Consider the following 25,653-nt stretch of genomic DNA (forward strand, 5'->3'; position numbering starts at 1 on the left):
GGCAGAGTACAAAGTAAATGGCAGGATACTTGGTAGTGTGGAGGAGCAGAGGGATCTCGGGGTACATGTCCACAGATCCCTGAAAGTTGCCTCACAGGTGGATAGGGTAGTTAAGAAAGCTTATGGGGTGTTAGCTTTTATAAGTCGAGGGATAGAGTTTAAGAGTCGCTATGTAATGATGCAGCTCTATAAAACTCTGGTTAGGCCACACTTGGAGTACTGTATCCAGTTCTGGTCACCTCACTATAGGAAGGATGTGGAAGCATTGGAAAGGGTACAGAGGAGATTTACCAGGATGCTGCCTGGTTTAGAAAGTATGCATTATGATCAGAGATTAAGGGAGCTAGAGCTTTACCCTTTGGAGAGAAGGAGGATGAGAGGAGACATGATAGAGGTATACAAGATATTAAGAGGAATAGATAGAGTGGATAGCCAGTGCCTCTTCCCCAGGGCACCACTACTCGATACAAGAGGACATGGCTTTAAGGTAAGGGGTGGGAAGTTCAAGGGGGATATTACAGGAAGGTTTTTTACTCAGAGAGTGGTTGGTGCGTGGAATGCACTGCCTGAGTCAGTGGTGGAGGCAGATACACTAGTGAAGTTTAAGAGACTACTAGACAGGTATATGGAGGAATTTAAGGTGGGGGCTTATATGGGAGGCAGAGTTTGAGGGTCAGCACAACATTGTGGGCCGAAAGGCCTGTACTGTGCTGTACTATTCTATGTTCTATGATATGAGTCAGCTGCACCTTTCCTCATTCCCTGTCACGCCCACTGTTGAGCCATTACACATGCGAGGTCATTACCCACGCGTCATCCATGTCAGCGTGGGAAGGAGATCAACTCAAGCTTGCAAATGACGGCGAGCTGAAAAGTATGTTTGACGTAACATCTCTGCCGGCATTCTGGATCAAAGTCAAGGCTAAATATCCTGAGATAGCCACGAAAGCACTGAAAACGTGGCTTCCATTTCCAACATTTTTCTGCGAAGCGGAGTTTTCTGCAATGAATGCAAACAAGACTAAATTGTGGAATAGACTGGACATAAGGATCCCCCTTCGAGTATCACTGTCTCCCATCATCCCTCGATGGGACCGTCTTGTTGCAGGGAAACAAGCCCAGGGCTCCCACTGATTCAGCGATATTGGTGTGTTGCAATGATTTTATATGTTCATACGGGGAAAATATGTGCTGTGCGTTTAATATCCAAACATTACTTAAAATGTTATGATGCTATTGACTTATTTATATAACCATTACAGCACGGATACAGGCCATCTCGGCCCTTCTAGTCCGTGCCAAACGCTACTCTCACCTAGTCCCACCGACCTGCACTCAGCCCATAACCCTCCATTCCTTTCCTGTCCATATACCTATCCAATTTTTCTTTAAATGATAATATCAAACCTGTCTCTACCACTTCTACTGGAAGTTCGTTCAACATTTACTTCAAGCTCGCCTGTCCTCCCCTGATAATTGACTTATCGCTATATTCATGCGAGGAAAATATGCGCTGTGTGTTTAATATTAAATTCCTTAGATAAACCCTTTTAGAAACGAAATTAGCCACTCATCACCTGTATTCCCGTCGTGATTAACACCCCCCCCCCCCAAACAGAATGGCCAAAAAGGTTTCATGGTCATTGTAGTCTTTCTCGGGGTAAACTCAAAGTAATTGACTGCTATCCTTGTCTGTTGGCAACCCCACCGCGCCCCCCCCCCCCACACCACCCCGGGTCGGCCAGTCTGCAAGAATATTGCCAATGTTAAACCAGTCCACAGTGTAAAAAAAGGTTGGGGACCCCTGGGCTAAATGGCTCAATTCTGCACATCTTATGATATTAGAACAGGATTATAAATTTTATATACAATTTGTAGGTGCCATTAGCTATACAGTACGAACTTCATCTTCAAACTACGGAGTTGTATTTCTGGATAACTTTCTAAAATTTGAAAAATAAACCTGTTTACCTAAACATAGTTAACTTGTTCTGAATACAACAATAATCAACCTTTGAACTTCACTGATATTAGAATGTTTTTCATGAAAATTCACAAGAACAGTTTACAATGAAGAATGAAGGATCTAATTTTGGACTGAGTATGATCTAATTAGACAGAATAAGTTAGTGATTTGCTCAAGGAAAAATTATCAAAATGTGATGAATTTCAGACATAAAAACATGTAGAAAAAAAATCAGTTTGTATAAATTTATGATCCATCTTGCTACAAATATATACAGTTAAGATTAACTGGAAAATTATAACAAAAACAGATGAGCAGAAGCAAACATTGAAATAAATAATGTACACACACACACCTGCAAGAATAAAAATACTGCGGGAAAGGTGGCCCTACAAGCAATGACAAAAAAATTAAAAGTAGGATGTGGTCAAAACCTATAATGGGCCTTAGGGCATTGGAAGGTTTTGGAAACCAATAGAGGATAAAAAAAACTGATGTAAAAATAGACAATTTTCGGTACTTTTAAAGACAAAGGTCAAATTACAATGAATATATTTTGCAACTGCCCTTACAGGAGAAGATAAAATACATATTGTAAAAATGGAAATCAAGGTTGTAGTGAGTAGCAATTTAAAATAATAGTAAAAAAAAGTAGCAATATTACAGCTGATAAATCCCCTCAAATCTGTTCGGCCATGTTCCGAAGTTGTAAGACAGGCTAATGCACTGATTTGACAAAATTACATCGATTCAAGTTGTGTTTTGATAGTCAGACAACAGAACTGCCTTTTCACAACAGGGAAAACAATGATCCAAGGCCTATTAGCCTGACATCAACAGCAGAAAAACGGATAGAATCTATCAGCAGAGGATATAATCCTAAATGTAATTAGATGAATAATATTTATGCAGGGTACATAAGCTAACAGATTTCTGAAACTCATTTCTATGGCGTTAGCAGTGCTGATATGGTGTTTTCATTAAATGGAGGTGTGAATATTAAATGCCTGCTGGATTACTATAAAACAGAGCAAGTCGCATTCAGTTAGGCAAATTTACAACCAGTAGAGAAGTCCAACTATGTTTCTGCTTGCAACTTATGAAGGAACCTGGTCTGATATATCCAGGTTTGCCAGCAATACAGAAGACAAGCTATGTAGAGGATACTTATGGAAGCTAAGTGGGATTCAGAGTGGTCAGGGGTGACTCATCTACTAGAGTTGTTGCCTCAGAGTTCCTATGCCCCAGGTTTGCTCGGCCTCAGGTGTTGTGTGGAGCTTTCACATTCTGTTACCATATGGGATATCATTTAGGCATTTGGGTTAATTGTCTACCATAGGAGCAGAATTAGGCCATTTGGCTCATCGAGTCTGCTCTGCCATTCAATCATGGCTGATCCTTTTTTCCCCCCTTCTCAGCCGCACTCCCTGGCCTTTCTCCCATAACCATGCCATGCCCAAACAAGAACCTATCAAACTCTGCCATAATACACCCAACAACCTGGACTCTACAACTGCCTGTGGTAATAAATTCCGTAAATTCATCAACCTCTGGCTAAAGACATTTCTCCATTTCTCTATTTTAAATGGATGCCCCTCTATTCTGAGGCTGTGCCCTCTTGTCCTAGACTCCCCCAACTTGGGAAACATCCTTCCACACCTACTGTCTAGACCATTCAACATTTGAAAAGTTTCAATGAGATCCCCCCTTAGCCTCCTAAATTCCATAAAGTATAGGCCCAGAGCTATCAAATGTTCCTCTTATGATAACCCTTTCATTCCTAGATTCATCGTTGTGAACCTCCTCTGTACCCTCTCGAATACCAGCACATCTTTTCTTCGATGAGGAGCCCCAAACTGCTCACAGTACTCAAGACGAGGTCTCACCAGTGCCTTATCAAGCATCAGCATCACATCCCTGTTCTTGTATTCTAGACCTTTTCAAATAAATAACAGCATTGCATTTGCTTTCTTCACCACCAACCCTACCTGCAAGTTAACCTTTAGGGTGTTCTGCATAAGGACTCCCAAGTCTCTTTGCAGCTCAGATTTTTGGATTTTCTCCCCGTTTAGAAAATAGCCTGCACATTTATATCTTCTACCAAAGTGCACGACCATGCATTTTCCAACATTGTATATCATTTGCCACTTTCTTGCCCATTCTCCTAATCTGTCCAAGCCCTTCGGCAGCCTACCTGTTTCATCAACTTTACCTGCCCATCCAGAAATCTTATTTGCAAATTTGGCAACAAAGCTATCTATTCCATCACGTAAATCATTGGTATACAGCATAAAAGAAGCGGTCTCAACATTGACCCCTGGATACTGGGAAACAACCAGAAAAAAATCCTTTTATTCCTGCTAGCTGCCTCCTACCAATCAGCCAATTCTCTAACCATGCCATTAACTTTCTTGTTATACCATGGGCTCATAACTGGGTAAGGAACCTCATGTGTGGCACCCTGTCAAAGGCCTTCTGAAAGTCCAAATATACAACATCCACTTTATCTATGCTACTCATAATCTCCTCAAAAAATTTCAACAGGTTTGTCAGGCAAGATTTGCCCTCAACGAAACCATGCCGACTTTGTCCCATCTTGTCCTGTGTCACTAAGTACTCCATAACCTTGTCCTTAACAATAGACTAACATCTACCCAACCTTTGAAGTCAGACTAACTGGATTATAACTTCCTTTCTGCTGCCTCCCTCTTTTCTTAAAGAGTGGAGTGGCATTTGCAATTTTCCAGTCCTCTGGCACCATGCCAAAGTCCAATGATTTTCAAAATATCATACTCATTTAGTTCATTTGCCACCTCCATGTCCCCATTATTTCTCTGACCTCATTTTCTAGCAGTTCCATATCCACACTCGTCTAGCTTTTACTATCCACTTGTGATATTGTTTGCTAGTTTGCTTTCATATTTCATCTTTTCCCTCCTAATGATTCTTTTAGTTGATCTCTGTAGGTTTTTAAAAGCTTCCCAATCCTCTATCAAACTGCTATTTTTTGCCTTGTTGTATACTCTCTCTTTTGCATTTACATTAGTTTTCAGTCCCCTTGTCAGCCACGGTTGTACTATTTTGCCATTTCAGTATCTCATTTTTGGAATACATCTATCCTGCACCTTCCTCATTTTCCCCAGAAACTCACGCCATTGCAGCTCTGCTGCCACCTCTGCCAGCAGCTCCTTCTAATTTACTTTGGCCAACTCCTCTCTCATACCACTGTAATTTCTTTACTCCACTGAAATACTGCTAGTCAGGTTTTACTTTCTCCCCATCAAATCTCAATTTGAATTCAGTCATATTATGATCACTGCCTCCTAAGGGTTCTTTTACCTTAAGCTCCCTAATCACCTCTGGTTCATTACATAACACCCAATCCAGTGTAGCTGATCCCCAGTAGGCTCAATGACAAACTGCCGTCCATATCCCAGCTCTTGTTGGGAGGTTTGTATATAACTACCATCAAGATCATTTTACCCTTGCAGTTTCTTAACTCAACCCACAAGGATTCAACATCTTCCAATCCTATGTCACATCTTTCTACTGACTTGATGCCATTCTTTACCAGCAGAGCCACACCAGCCCCTCTGCCACTTTCCTATCCCTCCGATACAACGTGTAACCTTGGACATTCAGCTCCCAACTATAACTATCCTTCAGCCATGATTCAATGCTGGCCACATTATACCTGACAATCTGCAATAGCTAACAAGATCATCACCATATTTCTTGTACTCCGTACATTGAGATATAACAATTTGAGTAATCTATTTGCTACCCTGTTTGATCCGGCATCCGTAATGCACTGATACTTACCCTGCTGGCTGCAATTTTGTCCTATTATCTGCCTGGTCTTCCTGACAGTTTGATTCCATGCTATCTTTGCTTTTCTACCATTGCCCTACCCTGAGTCCCTACCCCCGGCAAATTAGTTTAAATCCTCCCTAACAGCTCTAACAAACTTGCCTGCGAGAATGTTGGTCCTCTTCGGGTTCAGGTGTAACCTGTCACTTTTGAACAGGTCATGCCTGCCCCAAAACAGATCCCAATGTTCAAAGAACCAGAAGCCCTGCCCCTTGCACCAGCTTTTCAGCCACGCATTAATCTGCCAAATTATCCTGTTTCTACCCTCATGGGCACAGGCAGCAATCCAGAAATTACTACCCTGGAGGTCCTGCTTCACAGCTTTATGCCTAGCTCCTAATTCTCTCTTCAGAACTTCTGCATTTCCTTCCTATGTCATTGTTACCAATATGTGCCAAGACATCCGGCTGCTCTCTCTCCCCCTCCAAAATGCTGTGGATGTGATCTGCGATGACTCTGACCCTGGCAACTGCGACACAACATACAACTTGGTGTCCCGTTCTCGTCCACAGAATCCCCTGGCTATCGAGCCCCCAACACTACCGCTCCCCTCAATACCAGTAACCCGGTCTTAAAGGCACTCCCCTGAGAGGTCATCCCCCAAAACAGTATCTAAAACTGTATACTTATTATTGAGGGGAACGGCCACGGGTGCTCTGTGTTAACTGCCTATTCACATTTTCATTTCCATTCCTGACAGTCCTGCAGCTACTCGCCACCTGCAACTTCGGGGTGACTACTTCCCTGTAACTCTGATCGATTATCTCCTCATTCTTCCGCATGAGCTGATCATCCAGCTGCTGCTCCAGATCCCTAATGCAGTCTTTAAGTAACTGCAGCTGGATGCACTTCATGCAGATGTAGTTCCCCGGGAGACCCACTCCAACATCTGGCATGAAATACACACAATGGCTATTTACTACGCTAGGTACATTAGTGGGTGACCCTACCCTGGCGGTAAGGTTGAGGATGACGTCCCTGACAAAGAATAATCCAACCAACACCTCAACGGTGGAACAGGCGGACAAAGTTACTTCGAACTCAACTGCTGTGAAGGCGGATGAAGGCTGCAACAAATCCATCAGCTCCAATCCTCATGGTTTCCATGCCATTGGAATCATTTGGTTAATTTGTGAAGTATCGTGTGCTTCTCGCAGTGCAACATCAAGTACACGTTAAATAAACGCACAGGCGTCTTTGCTCTGTGGGCCACTTCATCTGAACGAAGACCATCATCCTCGACCTCGAGGGATAGCGACGACGATGACATTAGAGGAATAAAAGGGAAACTTAACAGAATCTTACCCAGAGCCAACGCCTATTTCAAGCCGAAGCCTCCTTTGAGCCAAAGCCTGACACTGACACTCCTACTCTCACCCTACTCCTAACAATGGCACCCTACTTGTCCCTCCTGTACTTTTAAACCAAAGTTGCTGACCTCCGAGAAACCTCGTTGCTGTGGTCTGCTTTTGCCACTGATCGGGCTCATTCCAGTGGCCCAAACACCTGCGAAGTTCTCCTTTTAAGCAAGCATCACCAACCTGCAAGAAACCTTGTCACTGTGGCCTGCTCCTGCCGCTGATTGGGCCACTGAAGGTTGCTCTTAGTGTGTAGGTAAGTGTTAGAATCTTGGCGGACGTTGATAAGAGTGTTGGTCAAAAAAGCACAGCAGTATATCCGCTTCCTGAGGAAATTGAGGCAAGTGAAGCTCGCCATGCCCCCCCCTTCATTTAAAACAATTTTATAGCAGTACCATCGAGAGTGTCCTGACCAGCTGCATCTCCATCTGGTACTCGAATTGCAAGTCCTTAAAAAGGATTGCCGAGAGAAATAATGAGGGTCTCTCTTCCACTCATTAGAGACATTTATCAGGAGTGCGGCATACACAGGGCCCTTAGCGTTGTCAGTGATCCCTCCTATCCATCTAACAATCTCTTTGACCCCTACCATTATTCAGGAGGTTCCATAGCATTAGGCTAAGAACTGTCAGGATGGGGAAGATTCTTCCCTCAAGCCACAAGACTAATGAATTTCCTGCCACCACCCAGGTCTCATCACATATGAAATGCTAGTGTTACACTGCTTACTTTTTAACTTGGTTTCAAGGTGGAGATTTCAAAGGTTATGGGGATAAGGCAGGAACTGGAATCTGACTGTGAATGATCAGCCATGATCACAGTAAATGGCGGTGCTGGCTCGAAGGGCCTACTCCTGCCCCTATTGTCTATTGACTGGGAATTAAATATCCAAGGGTATCAGGTAATACGGAAAGATAGGCAGGAAGACAAAGGAGGTGGGGTGGCACTCTTCATTAAGGATGAGATCAGGGCAATTGTGAGAGACGATACAAGATCTACGGAGCAGAATATTGAGTCCATCTGTGTAGGGATTAAGAACAGTAAAGGGGAAAAAAAAAAAATCACTGGTGGGAGTTGTCTAAAGGCCACCTAATAAAAATATTGCAGCGGCAGAGGCAGTTAATCAAGAAATAACAGGCTTGTAAGAACAGAATGGCAGTTGTCACTGGGGATGTTAACTTCCACAGAGATTGGGTGAATCAGGTTGGCCAAGGAAGTCTTGAGCAGGACTTTATAGAATGCATCTGTGATGGCTTTCTTGAGCAGCATGTTAGTGAAGGTACAAGAGAAAATACTATCTCAGATCTAGTCCTGTGCAATGAGACAGGTAATCTTAACGATCTTGTAGTCAGGGATCCTTTTGGAAAGAGTGATCATAGTATGATTGAATTTCACATACAGATGGAGGATGAAATAGTTAGGTCTAAAACTAGTGTATTGGGAGCACAGGGTATTTGGTAGGATAATTGAGGAATGGTGGAATACTTTCAAAGAGATTTTTCACAGTGCTCAACAAAAGTATATTCCAGTCAAAAGTATGGACAGTAAGTGTTGGGAGAGCCAGCCTTGGATAACTAAGGAAATAAAAGATAGTATCAAATTAAAAGCTCATGTGTACAAAGACGCAAAGAGTAGTAGGAGACTAGAGGATTGGGAAAACTAAAAAGCAACAAAGAATGAAACAAGAAATAAGGAAAAGGAAGATAGAGTATTAAAGTAAATTAGCAAAAAATATAAAAACAGATAGCAAAAGTTTTTATAAATATATAAAGCGGAAGAGAGTGGCTAAAGTCAACGTAGGCCGCTTGGAAGGCAAGAAGGGGAAATTGATATTGGGTAATAAGGAAATGGCAGAAGCATTGAACGACTATTTTGTGTCGGTCCTCACGGTGGAGGACACATCTAATATACCAAAGAATTATGTTATGGACGAAATGGGAGGTGAGGACCTCGATAAAATCACTGTCACTAAGGAGATAGTGATGAGCAAACTAGAGGGCCTGAAGGTAGATAAGTCTCCTGGTCCTGATGGGATGCATCCCAGGGTGCTGAGGGAATAGGCAGAGGTTATAGTAGACGCATTGGTAATCATTTACCAGAACTCCCTAGACTCTGGGCAGGTCCCAGCAGATTGGAAGACAGCAAATGTCACACCACTTTTTAAAAAAGGATGTAGGTAAAAGACGGGCAACTATAGCCCAGTTAGCTTAACATCTGTAGTGGGGAAAATGTTTGAAGCTGTCATTAAGAAATAGCAAAACATTTAGAAAGGAATGGTTCCATTGGACAGATGCAGCATGGATTCAGAAGGGCTGGTCCTGTTTGACAAACTTACTGGAGTTCTTTGAGGACATAATGAGTGCAGTGGATATAGGGGAACAGGTGGATGTCGTATACTTGGATTTCCAGAAGGTGTTCGATAAGGTGCCGCACAAGAGACTTGGAGTCGGAGGAAGTGTATTGGCATGGATAGTGGGTTGGTTAACCAATAGAAGGCAGAGAGTTGGTATAAATGGGTGTTTCTCCAGTTGGTAGTCAGTGGTGAGTGGGGTGCTGCAAGGGTCGATGCTGGGCCTGCAGCCTTTTACCATTTACATTGATGATTTGGAAGAGGGGACTGAGTGTAGCGTAGCAGAATTTGCTGATGACACTAAACATAGTGGAAAAGCAAATTGTACAGAGGATGTGGAGAGTCTGCAGATGGATATAGATAGGTTAAGTGAGTGGGACAAGGTCTGGCAGTTGGAATACAATGTTGGTAAATGCGAGATCATCCACCTTGGAAGAAATAATAGAAGAGCAGATTATTATTTAAATGGTGAAAGATTGCAGCATGCTGTTGTGCAGAGGGACTTGGGAATGCTTGTTCATGAATCTCAAAAAGTTGGCTTGCAGGGAAAACAGGTTATTAAGAAGGCAAATGGAATGTTGGCCTTCAATGCTAGAGGGATTGAATTCAAGAGCAGGGAGGTCATGCTGCAACTATACAGGGTACTGGTGAGGCCGCACCTGGGGTACTGTGTGCAGTTCTGGTCTCCAGACTTGAGGAAGGATATAGTGGTTTTGGAGGCGGTGCAGAGGAGGTTCACCAGGTTGATTCCAGGGATGAAGCGGTTAACCTATGAGGAGAGATTGAGTCACCTGGGACTATACTCTCTGGAATTCAGAAGAATGAGGAGGGATCTTATAGAAACATACAAAATTTTTGAAAAGGATAGATATAAGTATGAAAGTTGTTTCTATTGGTAGGTGAGACTAGAACTAGGAGACATGGCCTCAAGATTCAGGGGAGAAGATTTAGGATAGAGATGAGGAGAAACTGTTTTTCCTAGAGAGTGGTGAATCTGTGGAATTCTCTGCCCAGGGAAGCAGTTGAGACTTCTTCACTAAATATATTTAAGATAAAGTTAGATAGATTTTTACATAATAGAGGAATTAAGGGTTATGGGGAAAAGGCAGGTGGATGGAGCTGAGTTTACAGACAGATCAGCCATGATCTTATTGAATGGCAGGGCAGGCCCAATGGGCCGGATGGCCTACTCCTGCTCCTATTTCTTATGTTATGTAACGTGCATCATATATGCATGTTATTATTTGTTAATTGATTTGTAGTAATATTACTTTGTTTTGTGTGTGTGACTTGTATGTACTGTTGTACACCTGGACCTGGAGGAATTTCGTCCCTTTTGGCGATATGTGTAAGGTTGAATGATAATAGATTTGAACTTGAGCATGGGATTTGCGCAAAATAAGCATTAATGAATTCTTGGTCATGGGTACAGATTCAAGGAGCCAAACATCCTTTATACTTTATTGTCGCCGAACAATTGATACTAGAACATACAATCATCACAGCGATATTTGATTTTGCACTTGCCACTCCCTGGATTACAAATCACTAGTAAATATTAAAAATTTAAATTATAAATCATAAATAGAAAATAGAAAAATGGGAAGTAAGGTAGTGCAAAAAAAACCGAGAGGCAGGTCCAGATATTTGGAGTGTACAGCCTAGATCCGGGTCAGGATCCGTTCAGCAGTCTTATCACAGTTGGAAAGAAGCTGTTCCCAAATCTGGCCGTATGAGTCTTCAAGCTCCTAAGCCTTCTCCTAGAGGGAAAAGGGACAAAAAGTGTGTTGGCTGGGTGGGTCGTGTCCTTGATTATCCTGGCAGCACTGCTCCGACAGTGTGTGGTGTAAACTGAGTCCGGGGATGGAAGACTGGCTTGTGTGATGTGCTGCGCCGTGTTCATGATCTTCTGCAGCTTCTTCCGGTCTTGGACAGGACAACTTCCATACCAGGTTGTGATGCGCTCTAGAAGAATGCTTTCTATGGTGCATCTATAAAAATTAGTGAGGGTTTTAGGGGACAGGCCAAATTTCTTTAGTTTTCTCAGGAAGTAAAGGTGCTGGTGGGCCTTCTTGGCAGTGGACACTGCTTGGTTGGACCAAGTCAGGTCATTTGTGATATTGACCCCGAAGAACTTAAAGCTTTTGACCTGTTCCACTTGCGCACCACCGGTGTAAATGGGGTCGTGCGGTCCGCTACTCCTTCTGAAGTCAACAACCAATTCCTTCGTCTTGCTGACATTGAGGGATAGGTTATTGTCTTCGCACCATGCCACCAGGTTCTTAATTTCCTCTCTGTACTCAAACTCATCATTACCCAAGATACGGCCAACAATTGTAGGCATCCTGCTGTTACCCTCACCAACCAATTCTTACAGATGTATCACAGAGAACATCCTATCGAGATATATCACGCCTTAGTACAGCAACTGCTCCGCCATGACCTCAATAAACTGCAGTTGTGGACACAGCTCAGCACACCAGAGAAACCAGCCTCCCATTCATGTACCCTGCATTTCTCGCTGCCTTAGTAAAGCAGCCAGCATAATTGAAGACCCCACCCATCCGAGACAGTCTCTTCTCCTCGCTACCAGGCAGAAAATATAAAAACTCAGAAGCTCCACCAGGCTCAAGGAAACCTTCTACTCCACTGTTATAAGACTAATGAACGGTTCCCTAATGCGATAAGATTGACTCAACCTCACAATCTACCTTATGATCTTGCATGACACTTTCTCAGTAACTAAATTTATTCAGCACTCTTGTATTGTTTCCCTTGTACTATTTCAATGCAAGGAAATGATTTATGTGGATGGCATGCAAGATTTTTCCCACATATTTGCAGGGAAATAACCACACCAGGAGCAACAGCTAAATTATCTTTGCTGTCTTAGTGGTGTGGTCACCAGTAGTTGGAGGTCATTTACACCCCTTCCTCCTAAGATCCTGCCCCAGCTGAGGAAGCAGAGGTACTGGTCAGCTATCTTAGCCATGGCATGTACAGGGTATTGGTGATGTTCGCTCCAAGGAACTTATCCCAGGGAAGCAGTACAAGCTACCTCATTAAATATATTTAAGACAGTTAGATAGATTTTAGCATAGTAGGGGAATTAATGGTTTATGGGAAAAAGGCAGGTAGGCGGGAGTCGAGTCTATGGCCAGATAAGCCACGAATAACGGAGCAGGCTCCATGTGCAAGATGGCCAACTCCTGCTCCTCTGTGATGCATTATTCTAACAAAAATTATGAAATTGAGAAAAAATAGAAAGATTTTAAACTTAAATAATCACACACATTTTATTCAAAGCATTTATTTATGCAGGCACACAAATAAAAATTAACATGCATCAAGCAATTAGTAGTGCAATAAGAATACTTGAGTACATTATAGGGTTGCATTTCATCTGCACCATCCTAATTTTTTTTTGAGATGGTGGAGTGGGAGTGGGTGGGGGGGGGTGGTGTTGCTCAGTGAAATTGAGCAGAATGATACTGCTTTCTTATATCCTCTGGAGTTAACAACAATAAGCGATCCAACAGAATTATACAAAATTTGTCAGATAATATCACAAGGTAAATGCTGGCATCCACCTCACCCAGCTGTAGGGCAATACGGTACCAGAGTGGGTTGCGCAACTCTTTACAGTACTGGCTGTAAGATTTGGGATTCAATTCCCGCTGTAAGAAGTTTGCACCTTCTCCCCATCCCTGTCTGTTGGGGGCTCCGGTTTCCACTCACATTCGAGAAACGGGAGGGTCGAAAGTGTGGCAGTACTTGCCCATCACAATCCTCACTGATTTTATTTGATGCAAACAATGCATTTTATTGTATGTTTTGATGTGCATGTAATGAATAAAGCTAACCCTTAATCCTTAAAAGGGCCAGGATGTTGACTATGAGAATTTTTTTTTTAAAGAAACAGGGTTAAGAATGATTGTCATTTTTAATGTGCATTATATTTGAGATATTTTGGGGCATTAAAGAATTAAGAATTGCAGATGTCAGCACAATAAATCAAGTTCAGACACATCTACAATTTCATGAAATACAAAGTAGACTCGAGTGGCTGTATTTTGGATTCTAGTTATGTTGATTTGTTAAGTTAGTGGAAATGTTCCATTTTTCCCTTTACTCAATTCATAACTGGAAACAAGTAGGCATTAACTCAACCTGCATTGTCTACGTCATTGGCATTCATCAACCAGCCTGCCCTTCTTCTCAGCTACTACTAAAGAAAAAGATGACACATTTAATAATGTTTTAACCAAACACATGTTGAGCTCTTTTTTTAAATACTGTAGGTGGCAGCAATTTGTGTTCTTTTAAAATAGAAAACAATTTTGAGCCTTATGAACTTGATGAACTCTGGATTCAGTATTTTGCTCAAATGTAGTGCCTGATAAAACTCTGAAATTAGAGTAAGACAGATCTCCAGATTCGTCTACAAACATTAAAATAAAGTTGTCATTGAAAGCATTCTAAAATGATTCTGTACTCTCTCCTCTCAATCTCATATACAGTTTATGAAGATAGCTTTAAACTAAACATCTTAAGAAATTAAAGCAGATTACTAATATGAACAGAGGTTTGTTTCATTTCCATCACAAAAGCTGTCATTCACATATGTGAAATGCTTTGAAACCGGTGAGTGGCATGTATACACTAGTAAATGTCAAAGATCTTTCCTTCTGAAATATATGCATAAAGATCTGAGATTTATGGATGAACTCAAGTTGTTCACAGAAGCAAAATTATTTCACACACACCGTGATCAACTGCTTAAAACACACTTCTACACTGCGAAGACCAAATGCACACTGAATGATTGATATGCTGAACCCTCAAATTTTGCCTGTGGGTACTGTATTATAGCTGACTATAATATTCTTCATATTGCTTCATGAAGGGCAATAAGGAGTCAATTAGAAAACCTCACATTACCAGAGTAGCTCATCTCCTTCAACAAAACTTTTGTCTGAAGATTGTCTTATTAAGATCCTGTTTCTTTTAAGGCAGGAGAAGTAAAGATGGCTTCCATAAGACTGAGGAGCAGAATTAGGCCATTTGGCCCATTAAGTCTCCTCTGCCATTTCATCATGGCTGATCCATTTTTCCTCTCAGCCCCAATCTCACGTTTTCTCCCCATATCCCTATATGCCCTGACCAATCAAGAGTCTATCAACCTGTGCCATAAATATAGGGGGATGGGCTCCATCCCTCCCCCTCCTGTCTTCTCCTATCATTTTGGATCTCCCCCTCCCACTTTCAAATCTCTTACTAGCTCTTCTTTCAGTTAGTCCTGGCGAAGGGTCTCAGCCTGAAACGTCGACTGTACCTCTTCCTATAGATGCTGCCTGGCCTGCTGTGTTCACCAGCAACTTTTATGTGTGATGCTTGAAATTCCAGCATCTGCAGATTTCCTCGTGTTTGCCATAAATATACATACAGACTTGGCCTCCACAGCTGCCTGTGGCAACGAATTCCTTGATTCACCACTTTCTGGCTAAAGAAATTCCTCCTCATCTGTTTCAAAAGGACTCCTCTCTATCCTGAGGCTGTGTCCTCTGGTCTTAAGACTCTCCCACCGTAGGAAACACCCACTCAATATCTACTCTATTAAGGGCTTTTACCATTCGTTAGGTTTCAATAAGGTCACCCCTCATTCGTCTGAAATGCAATGAATACAGGCCCAGAGACATCAAATACTCTCTCTATGACAAGCTGTTCAAACCTGGACTCATTTTCGTGAACCTCCTCAGAACCCTCTCCAGTTTCAGCATATCCTTTCTAAGAGGAGGGGCCCAAAACTGCTCACATTACTCCAAGTGAGGCTTCACCAGTGCTTTATAAAGCCTCAACATTACATCCTTGCTTTTTTGTTCTAGTCCTCTTGAAATGAATGCTAACATCACATTCATCTTCCTCACCACAGACTGAACCTGCAAATTAACCTTCAGGGAATCCTGCACAAAGCCTCCCAAGTCCCCTTGCATCTCAGTTTTTTTTATACTATCTCTCCATTTAGAAAATAGTCAACCCTTTTATTTCTTCTACCAAAGTGCATGATCATACACTTCCTGACACTGTATTCCATCTGCCACTTCTTTGCCCATTCTCTAATCGAACTCCTTCTGCAGCCTCTCCACTTCCTCAAAACTACCTGCTCCCTCACCTACATACCATCTGAAAACTTCGCAACAAAACTATCAATTCCATCATCCAAATCCTGAACATATAACGTAAAAAGAATCGGTCCCTACACAGACCCTTGTGGGACACCAGAAGCCAACCAGAAAAGGCTCCCTTTATTCCCACTCTTTGCCTCCTGCCAATCATGCACTGCTTTATCCATGCTAGAATCTCCCCTGTAATACCATAGCCTTATAGCCTGTTAAGCAGGCATGTGGGTGGCACCTGGTGAAAGGCCCTCTGAGAATCCAACTACCCATCAACCAACTTTTTTTGTCTGTCTTGCTTGTTATTTCTTCAAATAATTCCAACAGATTTGTCAGGGAAGATTTTCCCTTGAGGAAACCACGCTGACTACGGCCTATTTTATCATGTGCCTCCAAGAACCCTGAAACCACATTCTCCACCACCACTCTCCTCTGCCTAGCGCAAGTTGTCCTCACTGTAAATAATTTCTCCTTTGGGTCCTTCCACTTCTTTCAAACAAAAAGGGATAACCATGGGCATTCGCATGGGTCCCAGCTATGCCTGCCTCTTTGTTGGCTACGTGGAACAGTCTACGTTGCAAGTCTACACTGGTGACCGTCTCGCACTTTTCCTATGCTACATCCATTACTGCATTGGTATTACTTCCTGCGTCCATGCTGAACTCATCAATTTCATCCAATTTGCCTCAAACTTCCACCCGGCCCTCAAACGCACCTGATCCACCTCCAACACTCCCCTTCCCTTTCTCGATCTCACTGTCTCTATCTCCGGAGACAGCTTATCCACTGATGTCTATTATAAACCAACGGACTCTCACAGCTACCTGGACTATACCTCGCCCCACCCTGCTACTTGTTAAAATGCCATCCCCTTCTCTTAATTCCTCCGTCTCTGCCATATCTGCTCTCAGGACAAGGTTTTTCATTCTAGAATGAAGGAGGATTCCTCCTTTTTTCAAAGAAAGGGGCTTCCCTTCCTCCACCATCAACGCTGCCTCAACTGTACTCTTCCATTTCACACACGTCTGCTCTTACCCCATCCTTCCACCATGCTACCAGAGATAGGGTTCCTCTTGTCCTCACCTACCACCCTCTGCAGTCAGCACATAATTCTCCAAAACTTCTGCCACCTCCAACAGGATCCCACCGCCAAGCACATCCCCCCCCCACCTCACTTTCTGTTTTCCGCAGGGATTGTCCGCTACGGGACTCCCTTGTCCATTCATCCGTCCCCACTGATCTCCCTCCTGGCACTTATCCTTGCTAATGGAACAAGTGCTTCACCTGCCCTTACACCTCCTCCCTCAATACCATTCAGAGCCCCAAACAGTCCTTCCAGGTGAGGTGACACTTCACCTGTGGTTTGTTGGGGCCATATACTGTGTTCAGTGCTCCTGGTGTGGTCTTCCTGAGACCCGGTGTAGATTGGGAGACTGCTATGCCAAGTATCTATGCTCCATCCGCCTGAACAAGTATTCCCGTTCTGCCTTCATGCCTGTCAGTGTTCTTGTCCAATCAATTCTGGCCAACTCCTCTCTCATGCCTCTGTAATTTCCTTTACTCCACTGTAATAGTGACAGATCCCACTTTAGCTTTTCCTGCTCAAAATTCCAGATGAATTCAATCATATTATGTTCATTCTCTCCTAAGGGTTCCTTTACCTTAAGCTCTCTAATCAATTCTGGTTCACTGCACAACACCCAATCCAGAACAGCTGATCCACTAGTGGGTTCAACCATGAACTGTTCTAAAAAGCCATCTTGTTTCAAAGGATACAATCAGGCTAAGCAAACGGATAAGGTGCTAACAGATGGCATATAACGTGGAAAATGCAAGGGTGTCCAATTTGATCTCTGCATCCAAGAAACAACTGCCTTGGAGTCTTTGCATTGCAGTCTCACTAGTTTGATTTCTGCATTGATACATGTCCAATAAACAGTATGCAGAAGACTGGAGTTTGAAGAATGTGAAGTTATCTCAGAGACATTCAAGGTTCTTTGAGGCACTAATAAAAGTAGCTACCAAGAGGCAACTTTTCACTACCTAGAACCAGGTGCATCGTCTAGAATAAAAGTTGTCAAAGACAAAACTCCCTTGCACAGATCACAATAATTCTACACTTCATTCTGGATCCCAAGTTCTTGAGTACATTCAATAGTGAGACGAATAGATTTCTTGATGCAACCAGGTCATGAGGTTTGTTGACATAAAGTGTACAGGCAACATAATCAGCCGTATCTTTCACAGAGGTCAAAGGGCTATTAAATCTATTAGTGCTTCCAGTTCTTAAACTCTTAAATACGTGTCGAGCACAAATTAGTACACTTGATCAAAAACAATACCAACATTAGACTGCTGTTTATTGATTACAGCAACACCATCACCCCCTCAGTATTAATCGACAAGCTTCAAAGCGTGGGCACCCGTACCTCCTTCTGCAACTGGATCCTTGACTTGCTCAATAGGAGTCCATTGTGGATCGGTAATAACATCACCTCACTGTCAGTCAACATAGGCACACCTCAATGATGGGTGCTTTGCCTATTACTCTTCTCTCTCTACACTATGACTGTGGCTAGGCACAGCTCAAACACCATTTACAAATCCACCAATGACACTACTGGTTGGCAGAATCTCAGAAGGCAACAAGGCGGTGTACAAGATTGCGATAGATCACAACTGGTGTCACAACAACCTTTCACTCGACATCAGCAAGATCTAGGAATTGAATGTGGACTTCAGAAAGGGGAACTTGGGAGAACACACACCAGTCCTCATTGAGGAGTCAGCAGTGGAAAAGGTAAGTAGCTTCAAGTTCCTGGGTGTCAATATCTCAGAGGATCTATCCTGGACCTAACATTAATGCAATCACACCAGTACTTCATTAGAAGTTTGAGGAAATTTGGTATGTCACCAAAGGTTTGCAAATTACTATACAGATGAATCATGGAGAGCACTAAATAACAGCATGTTGAATGGTATGGAGGCTCCAACGTACAGAACTGAAAGAGACTGCAGAGGGTTGTAGACTCAGCCAGCTTCATCACGGGCACCAGCCTCATCACTATTGAGAACGTCTCCAAAGTTAGTGCTTCAAAAAGGCAGCATCCATCACTAAGGATCTGGGAAATGCCCTCTTCTCATTGCTACCAATATGAAGGAGGTTTAGGAGCCTGGAAATATACACACGCAACATCTTAGAAACAGCTTCTCCTCCATTATATTTCTAAATGGTGTATGAACCCATGAACACTATCTTATTATTCCATTTTTTATTGCAACTTATAGCAATTGTTAATGTATTGCACTGTACTGCTACCACACAACAACAAATTTCAGGACATGTCAGTGATAATAAGCCCCAATTCTGATTGAAATCTTAAAGTAGAAGTAAGCTTCTGAAGATAAGAAAGATGGAGTTTGGAAAGAAGTAGCAGAGTCAAACGAAGATGCCAACAGCCACAGTGCAGTAAAATGAAGATCAATAGAAAGTCCAAGCTGAAAGCTGCTTATTGAGTCACAAGATAGAGGCTAGTTCTGTGGTTTGTGGGAATACAGTTCAATATAATTCACTCAAAATATTACTTTCTGCAATATATATACACACACACACATACATATTATATATATATATATATATACACACACATACACACACACACATACACACAGTGCACAAACTGAGCATAAAAGCCATTAATATTAAAATGTACCTATTTCCCTGCAGAAAAACAGTTACAGTATCCCCTAGGATCAACCCAAAACCTACAGGGGCAATCCACAATCCAAACCTTATTTGTGAATTATAAGAGTAGACAATTTGAAATCTGGTAGTTAATAACAACCTGCTGATTCTTACCCCCATATGACAATGTTCTAAGTATAGTATGTGTTATAACCAGGTATGTTTATCAAAACTTTCCTGCATCAGGTTCGCATCTGATTACACGGCTAATTTAAAATCAGTGGCACTAAAAATAACAGTAATGGCAACAGGCAAGCTGTTCTTCAGCTTATTTTCACCAAGAAAAAGTAAACCAAATAAGTACATTACTGTTATTTTTTTAGCAATCCTCAACATGGCTTAAATTCATCAGGTATCACTTGTTAAATATGGAGACTTGGAATAATGGATTCAAAACTGGTTCACCATAGAAGATAAGGGGAGGGGAAGGGGGTTGGTGGAGGGCTATTATTCTGAGGTCCGCACCCAATAATATTTGGTAAGATCAATGCAGTTATTTGTGATGCACATAAATGATTTGGATGAGAATGCAAGTTTATAAACAACACCAAAATTGACAATTATGGATAATGAACAAGGTTGTCAAAAGATTTGGTAGGATATAGACCAGCTGGAAATGTAGGCAGAGAAATGGCAGACAGAATTTAATACGGGTACATGTGAGGAATTACATTTTGCGTAGCCAAATACAAGAGAAAGGCACACAGGTAAATGATAGGGTCCTTTAAGAGCACTGATACAAGAGGATCTTGATGTGCAAATCCATTGCTCTCTGAAAGTAGTAACATGAACAAGGTGGTAAATAAGGTGCAAGGCACAATCACAGGTTCTGGAAATCTCGAGCAGCACTCACAAAATGCTCAGGGAATTCAGCAAGTCAGAGACTCTTCATCAGTACTGGGAAAGAAGGGGGCAGAAGCCAGAATAAGGTGGGGTATAGGAAGAAGTAGCCAGCTGGTGGCACAGTGGCATCAGCGCCAGACTTTGGAATGAAGGCTCCCGAGTGCGAATCCAGGCAGCTCCCTTGCACACTTTCTATCCGTGCTGGGTTGAGCGTCGAGCTAGCAACTCAGCCTCGTAAAAATAAGAAAGCCTGCTAAAAAAAAACGCTGCCATGATGGCATCTCGATGACTCCACTTGGAGTTAAGGGCTTTCTTCTTTTTCTTCTTCATGGGAAGGAGTACAAGCTAGCAGGTGATGAATGAAACCAGGTGAGGGGAAGGTGGGTGGGGAAGCTGGAGGTGGAATGAAGAAGCTAGGTGAAAAGTGGAATAGGTAAAGGGCTTAAGAAGGAACCTAATAAGAAAGGGAAATGAGGAGAGGAACCAGAGGGAGGTTGAGGGCAGGTGAGAAGGGGGTGAAAGAATAACCAGTATGAGGAAACAAAAAGGTGGGGGGGGGGGGAAGAGAAACTATTAGAGAAAACTATGTTCTTGCTGTCCCATCTGGTTGGAGGCTATCCAGATGGAACATGAGGTGTTGCACTTCCAAGCTGAGCTTGGCCTCACCGTGACAGTAGAGGGGGCCATGGACTGACATGTCAGAGCGGAAATGGGAAGTTGAAACGAAATGGGTAGCCACTTTATCATGAGCTTGCACTGGACGAAACAGCAAAGGTAGGTAAGAGTGGGAGTGAGATATGAATTAAAGTAATAGGTTAACAGAAGCTCAGAGTGATCACCCAATCTGTGTTCATCCACTGTACAGGAGGCCACTTAGTAAACAGTGAATGTATTTTATCATATTGGAACAAGTGCAGTTGTTTGGGTCTCTGGATCTTTTCAGCCCACCTAGCTTCTTAATTCATTCCCCCTCCCCACACACCTACCCTCCCACCAGGTCTCATCTATCATCTCATTTCCTGCACTCCTTAACCTCCCCACACCTTGTTATTCTGGCTTCTGCCCTCTTTTTTCCCTGTTCTGATGAAAGAACTTGGCCCAAAATGTCACCCGTTTATTCACCTCCATAGATGATGCCTAACTTGTTGAGCTCCTTCAGCAATTTGTGTGCGTTGCTTAAGGCACGTTTGCTTTCAACAGTCAGGGTTGAGTATAATATTTGGGAAGTTATCTGGTAGACCGCAGCTAAACATTGTGTGCCATTCCAGTCAATGCATTACAGGAAGGATATGTAGAATTTGGCGAGGGTGTTGAAGAGGTGTCTAGATTAGGGAGTATAAGCTTCAGGACATTGGACAAACTTGGATTGTATTTTTTTTCTGAAATATCAGAGGCTGGGAAGTGATCAGATAGGAATATGTAAAATGAGAAGCATAGACAGGGTAGACATTAAATCTTTCCCAGAGTGGAAACATCAAATACTACAGGGGATAAATTCAAAGAGGAGGTTGGGGTGAAATGGAGTTTAAAGATTATGTGCCAGGTTTTATTCCCCCCCCCCCCAAGAGTTGTGGATACCTGGGAAATTGGTGGAAGCACATATGATAGCAACATCTAAAAGGCATTTAGACAAACACATGACAGGTAATTGCAGGATATGGACCACGCGTAGGCAGATAAAATTGGTTTAAATTAGTATCATGGTCACCACAGACGCTATGAGCCAAGGGCCTGTTTCAATATGACATTAAAGAAACAATTTCGACAAGCCTTGTTTACAGTTTAGATTTTATCCTCGTTATGACACTAGCAATTAACCATTAAAATTTCAGAGTTAATTTAGCATTTTCAAACTAATTATAAAGTTTGCAATGCTCGATACGGAGCTCAAATTGAACTTGAAAAAAATCAACTCTTGATACTCTTCAAGAAGAAACATAACAATAAGATAAGCTACAAGAACAAAGCGCAATCTCTAACATTCGCATGCCACAATGCATTGCCACCTTGGCACACACTTGCAGCCCTGGGCATTGAACATTGTAATCCATTTCCAATTTGGGCACAGAAATTTGCATGCTTGACTTACATTGCAGCTGAGTTACACAGATAGGCTGCATAAACTAGGCTGGTATTCCCTTGGGTAAAAATTAAGGGAGTGACAAGGATTTTTTTTAAGATGATTAAATAAGTTGATATGGGCAGAGAGGGGGTGGTGAAGGGAAGAGAGAAACAAAAAGCACCACAGATGAACTCTTTTGGGATTATAAAACAATGTCAGTAGATAAGCTAAGAAACAGATGAAATGTTTTAATCAAATAACATATTTGAAACAAAGATTTTTTCATCAACTACTACTCAGTGGTGATACTTTATTTTGAAGGCTATTGGTTTAGATCCACCTACCAATTAGTTAATAATCTATGGGAAAGTGGCAAACTAGATCCAACAATGCCCTATCAGCAGGAAACAATGGATAACAGTTAACAGTTTTATCAACTACAAACTTGTATCCAGTGGAGATCCATAGGGGCCAGTTTAGACCTCATTTGTAAAAATGATTTTGTGATCAAAACCGGGTAAATGATGAAGTAGCCTGCAGGGAATGTGAGCTATGCATTTGGGGAGAAACATAACATTTATAGACCCACAGGTAGAGTACTGCTACCATTCTGATTAACTCTCATAACAAATCAGCTTGTTATTCAATGCAATCAGTAAAGATTTAACAAAGACATTCAAGATCCTTGAAAGACATCCATCTCTGTCTGCAGCACCTGAAGCTCCATAACATGTTCTCTGGCCAATCAACAGCTTTATAATGGATTATCAAAAAGGGACATTAAAATCTTCAAGTCTCTATGGGCTTTCCCTATAATGAATTATAAACACTACTTTTTAGTTTTAGCATTAAAACTCCTCTGTAAAAGTCCAGAAGTATCAGGCCCTTTACAAAATAGGAGAAACAGTACCCTCCGCTCCACTATTGCAATAAACATTAATACATTAAAAAAACAAAATATTTCAATTGCATGAATTAACTCAATATCAGATGACAAATTATGAAGTTTCATTTATACGGTTAACTTTAGCTAATTACTATACAGCTCATACAGTATTGCAGGACCTACTGGTTCAGCTTCAGAATAATTCAAAATAGTAGCCATGTAAAAGATCAAAAAGCTAAATATATGTGGCGTTCTATCCCACCTACGAAATTTTAAGCCTCAGTTAATAAGCCGAAGGATATCTGATATACAATAGCACAGTAATTTCTACTCTTGTTCTAAAAATAAAGCATTTAAACTTCATAATCAAGATTACAGCTGTTTTAATACAGAAATAAAGTCTTTACTCAGAGATTGTTAAAGAATTTCCAAACCTATTTCATCAGTTTTAAGGAAGTGAGGCAAGAAATATTGCAAAATTAACGAGCTTTTTTTTAAAAAAATGCTCCAAAAAACCCATTCAATCTCTCTACCCTATATTTCACTTTTATGTGCATCATTACTTTGTAACTGTGACAATATAAAGCTAACTTCACAGAATACTGTACATATAGAAATGCCAAGTAATGTCACTGATAGTTACCAAGCGTTCCATTAAAATTTAGGTGATTCAAAGATACACTTTCTTAAAAATATTAGATATACTAAAAAGGACATTTTGTTTCAAACAATCTGAATATTATCATCTAAAAGTGCTCCATTACAAAGTTTGATTTTATATTTCAAATCCAATTAAAAAGCAGACAAAACTAATGGCAGTTGTCAAATGTAGATGCTGATCACACTACTAATCTGCTAACATAAAATAAGTAGATAGATAATCTGTAGTATCCAACATTAGCTTTAAGAAAATGGACCCCAAAGTCAGTTTGTCTGGAAACACTATGTATATATTTGAGATCGATTGGTAGATCCATTTCGTCGTTAATGCATTAACGTTTATTATTAAAAAGGAAACATCAAATATATATATATATATGTGTGTTAAAAAAAACTGGCATGCCGAGAACTTAGAGGGAAAAAAGGCCCAAATCGTACGTACGTCTCTTCGAGAGAGAGGAAAAAACACGGTTAATCCTATTGCTGCCAACAATCCTGACGCTTGACGGACATCTTTATTGATGGATTTGTAGTTCTTTTCGGCTCTTCTAATAGTTATTGGATGGGATGCCAAGTACTGTTAAGCGCATAGCCACTACTTCGACACCGGCTTGAACAAAAGGGTTCGGCCCAGTGACGTCGAATTTACTAGAAGTGTTTTCAGGGACGAAAAGAAATTTCATTCGCCACCTAATTCACCCACACTCCACCGGAAAGTAAATGCTGGGAAAAGTTGGAAATTCCCCTTAAAATAACCTGATTAGAATAGACCCTCACTGATTAAATTAAAAACTACATCAAAATCCACCACCCCATAGTAATTCTGCGGTGATTTGGGTTGTTTTGAAGGCGATGGAGGTGAGTAGGAATCAGCTGGAACCACCATTGCAAGAAAAAAAAGGGCCGGGGCACAGTGCAGTCGGGCCTCATCAAATAATTACTCAGCTACGGCTTGCCGGGCCGGAGGAGTCTGACAAGACAGAGTGGAGTGGAGTGGAGTGGGGAGAAGTCCAAACACTCAGCGTGATTCGGTTACCTTCAGTGCTGTCCGCGGCCCCGAGCCATCTTGCACATCCACGCAACTGGAAGAGGATTACCACCCCACCGGGGAGGGGAGGGAGGAGGAAGACAATCCCTCTAAAACCGGCGCTTCTACCGCCACAAATGGACGACCGCCTTCCCCCGTTGCCGACCGTGGACGCCCATGGAATCAATCGCAGTGCTGAAACGTATGATAGGTAAATCTCTGAGTGGAAGTCGACATTGGGGAGTGGGGGGGCGGCTACGGCGGAAATCAGACAAACGCCATTTTAGGAACCAGCCCGCCCCCCCTCCCGTGCAAGAACAGCTGGTAACCAAGGGAGAGCGGGTCACGTAACGAGCGCACGCCGCCCGCAGGGGGTGGGGCTAGCTGGGGCCCTGTGCATCACGGGACGCACTGGGCCGAGACGGACCACGTGACAGTGGCGTCTCTGTTTCACGGCCGGAATCCGGATCTGGGGCGAGAGCGAGAGCGCGACCGCAGGCGAAGCTGTGGAGTGGGACGTGCATATTTGTACAGGGCTCTTGCATAACACAGTATATTGAAAAATACGTCACTGCCCCAGAACTCTTGAGGATACGCCCTGACAGCATACTTATACAACTGTGCTTAATCTGGACAGCAGTATTTACAAAAAATATACAATAAAAATTACAAACACGAGAAAAACTGCTGATGCTGGAAATCCGAGCGAC

General features: G+C 42.2%; 1 protein-coding gene across 6 annotated transcripts in view; it reads right to left on the reverse strand.

The window, feature by feature from the left end:
* Positions 1–25,301, reverse strand: part of aff4 (AF4/FMR2 family, member 4) — a 114,121-nt gene extending 88,820 nt beyond the window's left edge. For 5 of the 6 annotated variants that reach the window (XM_072264006.1, XM_072264005.1, XM_072264002.1 and 2 more), the window contains exon 1: positions 24,953–25,301. The gene's annotated coding sequence lies outside the window, so the exon portion shown is untranslated. Of the gene's footprint in view, positions 1–24,358; positions 24,932–24,952 lie in introns of those variants that run through there. The other variant, XM_072264001.1, reaches the window with a different exon arrangement.
* Positions 25,302–25,653: the final 352 nt, after the last annotated feature.

Source organism: Mobula birostris, chromosome 7 (genome assembly GCF_030028105.1).
Source record: "Mobula birostris isolate sMobBir1 chromosome 7, sMobBir1.hap1, whole genome shotgun sequence".
NCBI lineage: Eukaryota > Metazoa > Chordata > Chondrichthyes > Myliobatiformes > Myliobatidae > Mobula > Mobula birostris.